Raw genomic sequence first — 8,650 nt, forward strand, 5'->3', positions numbered from 1 at the left:
TCCCAGACAAGGGATCTTCAGACCTCCCCGTCTGGGAGGAGGCAGGGACAGAAACTAAAGTGGCACCAAGAGCATGGCACAGACGTAGGCTTGTGATGCCTCCTCACCTGGAGCTTCATCCACACTGCTCTCTGCTCACTGCACACTGGGAAGCCAAGGGTTAAGGGCTTAAAGCCCATAGGAGAGGAGACACCAACTTAACCTCACTGAGGCACCTCTCCCTGCTCTCGAGCTGAGCTAAGTCTTGTCCATCAAGCAATCCAAACTAGGCAGTCAACTCAAGTGGGTCTCTCACAACCTGTCATTATTTTGTTTTCCCACGCTGCACACACCTACAAGAGTGTTAGGACAGTTAACCCCAAAACTGGAAATCATTCAATGGCTTTTCCTCCCTCTCCAGCCACAAAGGAACTGTTGATTTACTAACCTGGGGAAGAGGGTATGCTTGTGTCTCCTCTTCAGAAGGACCCTTGTAGCTGCTGGTGAAGAGGGTGAAGCCACATCATGCAAAAGGCTACCCCATTCCATGACCCACCTCCCTTCCATTGGACTCCCCTGATCCAGGGAGCCTAGCTGCCCTCAGCCATGCTCTCTCAATTGAGAACACAGCGCTTACTAGAAACTCTCATCATTTGCATTTTTTTCTGCTATTGTTATAGCTGCCTCTGCTGCAGTGGCTGACACTGCTCTGGCTGAGTCCATCCAAACCATTCATGCTGTTGACGCCCTCCCCACCAATACAACCCAAGAGATGATTCAATAGACACATATCAACCAGGAGGTCCTCGCCAGGCTCTCAGCCATAGAATCTGCAGAAATATGTCTGGGAGAACAGCAGGATGCTCTTGTCACTCACCAACAACTCACTTGTGATCCCTGTTTCTCTGAGCTGTGTGTCACTCCTCTGAACTGGAACTCTAGTCAGCACTCATGGGAGGAGGTCCAATCTGAAGGGACAAATCAATCAACACCAGCTGGAGCCACGTCAACAACTTCAGGACATTAAACAGTTCACTGACATATGGATCTTTCAGGCCTTGCATGACAATTTACAAGAGCTCAATCCAAAAGCTTGGTTTCAGGGCCTAAACTTACGTGTCTGGGTCATGGGGGCTGTGGGATGCCTCCTGATTGTTGTAGTCTTTTGTGCCTTGAGATGTATCTACAAATTGTTTTCCAGAGATTGTATATGCAATGAGCAAGTAGCAGGTTTCATCGGACTTACCACCGTGCCCTCCATAACAAACAAAAAGGGGGGAGATCTGGGTGACCACTTTGTGTGATATCAGAAACTGTAGCCCTGTGCAAGCAAAGACTTGCCTGTGAGTCTCAACTAAAAAGCCAGGAAGCAGGCAGCAGGCACAACCTGATACTAACACCAAGGATCCCCATGGGAAATATATTGTATCCTTTGAAGCCTGCTTTCCTTTGGTGTACCCCTGTTGGTGTAAAACAGATGTTTAGGTTCAAAGCATAAGGAGTGAACTCCTTACCTTAAGCAATACACCCAAACAACCATCTAGTGCCAACATGTCTAACAGACCCTGACCTGAGGCAGATCTCTGTGCTTCTTCAATTGCTAACTATAGAAAATATCAGTTTTTAATAACTATAGCCTTTGGACGTTGATTGATAAGCTATGCATGTATGCTGTATTCTCCTATACATTCTGATTCTAATGAAAGCTGTTTCAGAGAAGGCCTCAGGACATTCTCCATTAGAGGGAATGACGATACTCCTTTCCCAATGAAATAACAGATTGTGTCCAGGATGACTGACTCTCATCTGCAGCAGCCAGGAACCCTCCACGGGGCAGGGCCTCCCACAGTTCCCCACAGGCACTGCTCTGACCAAGGGCCTCACCTCATGGCACATGGAACACAGCAGTGGGCTCCTGTCCATGGAGCCCACTGGCCTCACCATCCTCAAACAGCTGGCTTCCCAGAAAAGTGAAATGGACTTTTGGAAACTCAGTGACAGCACCAGCTAGGTGGCTGTACCTTGCAGGGCTGGGGGAAGGTACTCCAGGAAGACATATATGGTCTGAATAGGTGATGCTGCTTCTCCCAGAGCCAGGAATCCTAGGTCCAGGGATCAGCGGGTGGAATAGGAGAGACACCACTCATTCTTACTTCTAACAATCCACTAGCACATGCCCTGCCCCCTGTGCCCAAGACACCATGCTCTGCTGGCCTAGAGAGGTCAGTTCTGGTAAATGAGAGAGGCTTCCACCAGAGACACAGCACTGACTCCATGGACACATCAGGGCCCCTCGCTCTCCAGCTCTTCAGGCAGTGCAGCACCTCGGAGAGTGCCAGTCCCAGCTCCCTCCTTCCTCCCTCACTGGGGCCAGGGCTCAGAGCAATGACAGACTGCTGAGCACAGAGATGGTGAGGGGGCAGCAACCACAAGGACAGCTGCCTGGATCAGGAACAGGGGAGGCACTGGCTGAGGCTGCCCACAGAGCCCAGGGAAAAGGAATTCAGGACAGAACCCCCAGGAAGGGGGAGGGGAAGGGGAGGCACACAATCATCAGGGGCTCTGCCTGGGCCCCGGGTGGGACTGTGTGTGGGAGGCAGGCTCAGGACCAGGACTTCACCCTCACAGCCCATGAGACAGAGAGCTCCAACCACAGCCCTGGATCAACGTGGACCCGACTCCTGGCAGCTCATCCATGGGCACAGGGCATGTGTGAGGCCCAGGTCACAGTTAATTGCACAGGAAGCAGCTCAGCTCACCCAATCAGGACCAGATAAGTGTGTGGTGCTGTGTGTCCCCAGAACCAGGGTCCCTGTCCTGGCCCCCAGGCCCTGGGAGTGAGAGGGGACCATGACTCATCCATCCTGTCCCCTCTGCTCCCCTGATGCAGACCTCCCCCTCCTGACACACCTGGTTCCTGCTCCTCCTTCTCCCCACAGACCCACCACCCAGCACTCCAGCCACACACCACTGCACCCAGGGGCACCCTCAGTGTAGCCTGCTGCAGACAAACACAAATGGATACATATTCCTGGAACTCTGAGGCTGGTAGCATCTCTCTGAGGGAAGAGGCAGGGCCAACGTACTTACAGGAATAGAGACTAGGAGTCACGGACCTGGAACATTAACATGATATGTTTGACCCCCAGTGAAATGTCCATGAACTCTTGCCCAATAAACCTGGTAACTGCTACCTTCCCCAGATCTGTCCACCAGAGGGCAGCAGAGATACTCCACACCTGGAAGCCACCCCAGGGGGGCTGCTGATGCCCTTGCCACCCCCAATCAGCAGCACCCACAGCACAGCAGGGTCTGATCCTCACCAGCATCACTGTCTCCACAGTCCTCCTCACTCTCCATTCTCCCCACGCAGGACTCCATCAGCTCCTCTACCCTGTCAGGTGTCTGCCCAGCAAAGGCTGGCCCTCTGCAGGCAGCTGCTGTCAACACACCCTCCATGTACTTCCAGGGGTGAATGCCCACTCACATTGCAAGTCATACCCAAAAGGCCTGTGAGTGACATCTCCTGGGAGTGGGGCAGGGCAGGCAGCAAAGCCCTTGCTCTTCTCACAGAGACCTGACAGGGTGCCAACTCTGGATTCTCCACCCTAGAGAGTCACCACCAGGGAAGATGGAAGTTTCTCCTGACCACCAAGAAATCAGGGGATGACTCCCCCATCCACAGCCTCCCTGGTCCACTGGGACCCCTGCCTGTGGTCTCCAGAAGACATCTCACCAGCCAGCCACGGTGTCCTGGAGAACAAGGGGAAGTTCCCCATGATGGGACTGAGGTTGCTTCCATCTCAGAGGGCCTGAGGGTCCCACACGGGCCTCCCCACCCCCTGCCCGAGTCTCCATGTGGAGCTGCTCCAGCTCCTGGGCCTGTGGGGAGGCCCAGAGCAGATGACAGGCAGGGACACTGATGACTTGTGGTGGGGACACACAGGGCAATCTGTGGGCCAGCCCCCAGGCTTGATCCCTCTCCTGAAACACTCAAGAGACCCCTAACCTGGGCCCTTCCTTGAAACCTCAGGGACAAAGAGCTGCTCCTGAGACAACACATCCTCAGAGCAGACAGTTCTCCTGACACTGGATCAAGACTCTGCTGGACTACCCCTATCTCCCACTGGACTTGCTCTGCCCTGGGGTGGAGTCAGGAATCCAGTAACCAGGAACTGGGGTGACTGGCCACTCAGCCTGATGGTCAGAGTCCACCTCTGCCCAGGGCTCAGTGTCAGCTCCCACCCTCTGGAGCCTGGTCAGCATCCCTGGTACAGCTCTGACATGGGCCGCAGGTCTCCTTAATATCCTCCAGGGGGCGACATGGAGACACACAGGAAACTAACATGTGAACCTCACTTTGGCTAAGGAGGCAGAAAAAGAGCCTGATTTCCATACCAAAGACCTCTCTGGGCCCCTTCCACATGCCTGCTCTGTCCCACTGGCTCCATTTGGGGCCTGGGAGCACCTGCTCTGCCAGGGTTGCCTGAGCTGCTCCCCACTCCCTGCCCGGTACCACCCATGGGCAAGGCTGAGTGACCACAGGCAAGTCCCCAGGCAGAGGACACAGGCTGTCCCCATGGTCAGGGAGCACATGGACAGGCTCAGTCAACAGGCACAGAGAGAGACAGGTCTCCCTGAAATTGTCCCCTGAGGACCAGGGGGCCCACAGCTACCTGACCACCCACCACCATCTTTATTGCCAGGACACGCAGGACACCTCTCCCTTCACACCTGGGAACTGCAGGTCCTTCTGAGACACCCAGTCCTGGGTCTCTGTCCTTAGAAGCAGAAACCACGCTGGTGACACCTGAAGACAGAGGGTGGGTCCCCTCACCAGTCATCACCCAGCTTGTCCCTTTCTCACCCCAGAGTCACCTCCATGACCTTCCTGCTGGGAGGACACCCACCTCCCCAGAGCATCTGAGAACCTGGGGAGACCCAGTGGCCACCTGGGTTTAATGTCACAGACAGAAACAATCCCCAGGTTTGGGGGCACAGGGGCTCTCTGAGTGGTGCTGACAGCCCCCAAACCAGGACACAGCAGAGACCAACGCTGGGGAGAGAGGGTTGTCCTCGGGGAAGGGTGTCCATCCGCCTCCCTATTGGAGTGTGCTCCTGCACTCCGGTGATGTTTTTAATGAACAAGTTTAGATGTTTACAAGAAACATCAAATGAAACCTTCTGATGGATTTATTAACAAGCACTGGATTCCCACTTCTGTGTTTTGCTCACTGCTGTATGCCCAGTTTCTGAAAACAGCTTGAGAGAGTAGTATAAGCTCAATAAATATTTGGTAAAACAAAAAATAAAGAAAGTGAGCTTCCCAAGCCAGCAATATCCACCTCCCCAGAAAGCTGGTCAGATGCAGAGTCTCTGGTCCACTGCACCCCTGCAGAGTCAGGACATGCATTTTTTTAAAAGATTTTATTTATTTATTTTTAGAGAGAAGGAGAGGGAGAGAAACATCAGTGTGTGGTTGCCTCTCACACACCCCCAACCAGGGACCTGGCCCGCAGCCCAGGCAAGTGCCCTGACTGGGAATCGAACTAGCAATCTTTTGGTTTGCAGGCCGGTACTCAGTCCACTGAGCTACACCAGCCAGGGCAGAATCCACATTTTTAACAGGACCTGCATGCCCTCCCTGTGCACAGGAGAAGTGGAGCATCTGCCCCATTCCCCTATTCACAGGGTCTTAGCCTGGCAGGGCATCCACCATTAGCTGGACAGCTGTGAAGCAGCATTTCTAAGGAGTCACCTGGCATCACAATCTTCACCAAGTCCCACAGATGAAACTATGAACAGCAGGGTGACATCCCTGTGACAAGTTTTCCTGATGTCACCTCAGGACTCCTGCTCTGGAGTGGGGGAGCCATTAGGAATAAGAGAAGCCTAAGGGTGACACTACTGTGCACCCAACCTGCAGCTGTGGGGAACGCCCCTCCCCGCTGTCCCAGGTTTGTGCGGGTCCACACAGGTCGTGCCTGCTTGCACATGAGGGATGGGAGTGAAGGGGTGGAGAATCACGTCAGAAAAAGGCAGAGAGGGCTCAGCAGGTCCCAGGGTCTGAAAACTGGACAAAACAGAAACTGGAAGGAGGAAACAGGGCAGGCAGGAATGGGGGAGGGAGAGGGAGGGACCTGGGCACTGACCCCGCCCCTGGCTCATGTGACTGGGGAGCACTCCTGACCCTGAGCAGCCTGCCACACTTGGAGAGGGACGGCAGATCGCACACTTCAGGTCAGCAGTGCCCTGTGAACATTTGTGGAATCCAAGCTGCTGTCACAGAGGGAGGGACAGAGCAGGCAGCAGACGCCATGGAGTCCCCCTCATCCCCTGCCCACAGAGGGCGCATCTCCTGGCAGGGGCTCCTACTGGCAGGTAAGGTGGGGCAATCCCTGGGGGTGGATGGGAGAATGGGGACAGAGACTGCCTGGGTTCTCTAGGGAGGACAGAGCTCTGAGAGGGCACAGAGGGCTTCTGTTTGGACCTGAGGGAAGAGGACAGGGGAGCAGAGTAGGACAGGGCGGGGACTCAGCAACAGGGAAATCTCATGATCTGAAAGTGTGAGGGGCAGCAACACTGCAATTATGTTTTAAAGGTTATTTCAAAAACTGGTGAGAATAATAACAATTTATGTCAAGGGTGACAGCAGGAAAACTTAACCAGGGGCACTAAACATCATCCTTATAACTACCAACCACTCAAATGGGAAAACATACCCCAGGAGGAACAGGAGGCTGAGACCACTCCCTCATTGCCCCACAGGTGCCTGCAGCCTGTCCCAGGCACTGGGGGTGCAACAGGGTCAGACAAGCCCCTGCCTGCATGGAGCTCACATTCTGTGGGGAGGAGACAGACAAGGAAAGATCTGGATGTGATGTCAGGTACCCACTGGTGCCATGAAGGGACAGGTCAGAAAGTGAAGACACAGGGTTATTAAAGGCGGTGGTCAGGGAATGTGTCTCCCTAGGGCCCCCCTGAGTGTCAGCAGAGGTCTCAGGGCAGTGGGGGGGGGGGGAGTGGGACAAATACCTAGGGAAGAGTTTTGAAATAGAAGAAATAACAGGTTCAGAGGTGCTGAAGTAATGGTGTCCATGCTGCTGACCTTGACCATGGGAGACACACTCACACACACTAAGGCTGAGAAGTTAAGAGACCTATTCAGGATCTAGGGCCTCATCTTCCCCCCTCAATACATAGATCGAAATATTGATCGATTTTTCCTTCCCTCCTAGTCTCACTGTTAACCTTCAGGAGCCTGCCCACCACTGCCCAACTCACTGTTGGGTCCATCAATGCTGCTGAAGGGGAGGATGTGCTTCTCCTTGTCCTCAGTCTGCCTGAGAATCTTGCAGGCTATATCTGGTACAGAGGGGAAAGCGTGGACAGCATCCGTCAAATTGCAACATATGTGATACACACACAACAATTTATCCCCGGGCCTACACACAGTGGTCGAGAAACAATATACCCCAATGGATCCCTGCTGTTCCAGAAGGTCACCCTGAGTGACACAGGAAACTACACCATACAAGCCATAAAGAAAAATTTTCAGGGTGATACAGCAACTGGACAGCTCCGTGTGTACCGTGAGTGAATGTCCCCTGACCTCTGGGTGTCGGGTGGGGTGAATTCTACTCACACACAGGTCTCACACCCTGGACTCTGCCTCCATCCCCCTCTGCCTCACGTCCCAGGCTGGGTTTGGGCATTTAGTGCAAGACACACACGGTGGAGACAAACTCCCAGAGATCAGAGCTCCCTCCCCACATTCCAGCCCTGCACGCATTCACCACAGAGAGAAGGACCCATCTGATGAGAGTGCCTCAGCAGAAAGAGACCAATCTCAGTCCAGCTCCCTGGGCCCTCCCCATAACTATCACCCTGAGAAAGACCCTGTAGAGTTCCATCAGGGGGTAGATAGAGGGGCCCTGGGATCCTCACAGAGAAGCTCAGTGTGGGAGCCCCTCCCAAGACCCCTGTCACAGGGATCCTGACTCCAGGGACCTTGGGGAGCCTGTGTCAGGGTGGGTCTGTGCTTCTGGGCAGGGCTGACTTGGAGCAACGGTTTCCTGAGTGACTGAGTCACAAGGCTCCTGAGCTGGTCACCATCCAGGGATCTGCCTCAAAGGCTGCATCTGGGCTGGGGTCCTTCACCTGAGACTATGAGTGGAGAGCACATGTGGACAAGGTCCCCAGGCTATTAGCTACCTGCCCTGGGGGACATAGAGACTCCAGAGGAAGGTCAGCATCCCCAGGGAGCAACAGAGAGATGCTGCTCACAGCCCCTCATCCACCAGGGGTCAGAATGAGAGTCCTCTGTGGAGGACACAAATGGTGACAAAGGCTACAAGCTGGGGCAGCTGCTCTGTTCCAAGTGTTAGATCAGGAATTTGAGAAACAACAAAGGTTCATTCACAGACAACCTGGCAAGTCTGAGAACACTCACCATCTACCCTGTTTTATTCAGGGGAACTGAGTTACAGGGGTGCATTCACACAGAGTCACACACACCAGGACTGTCCAGTCTGAGACACACCAAGACCTGTCTGTCTGCAGTCCCAGCCCATCCGCCCCTCCACTCCAAGGGCCTGTCACACATGTGCAGACCCTGACACCAGCTGTTTGGTTGGATCCTTTCTTCTTAGACGTAGTTAGCTCAGAGGAA

This window comes from Phyllostomus hastatus, unplaced genomic scaffold (genome assembly GCF_019186645.2).
Source record: "Phyllostomus hastatus isolate PE091 unplaced genomic scaffold, TTU_PhHast_1.1 phas_contig_2417, whole genome shotgun sequence".
Classification (NCBI taxonomy): Eukaryota; Metazoa; Chordata; class Mammalia; order Chiroptera; family Phyllostomidae; genus Phyllostomus; species Phyllostomus hastatus.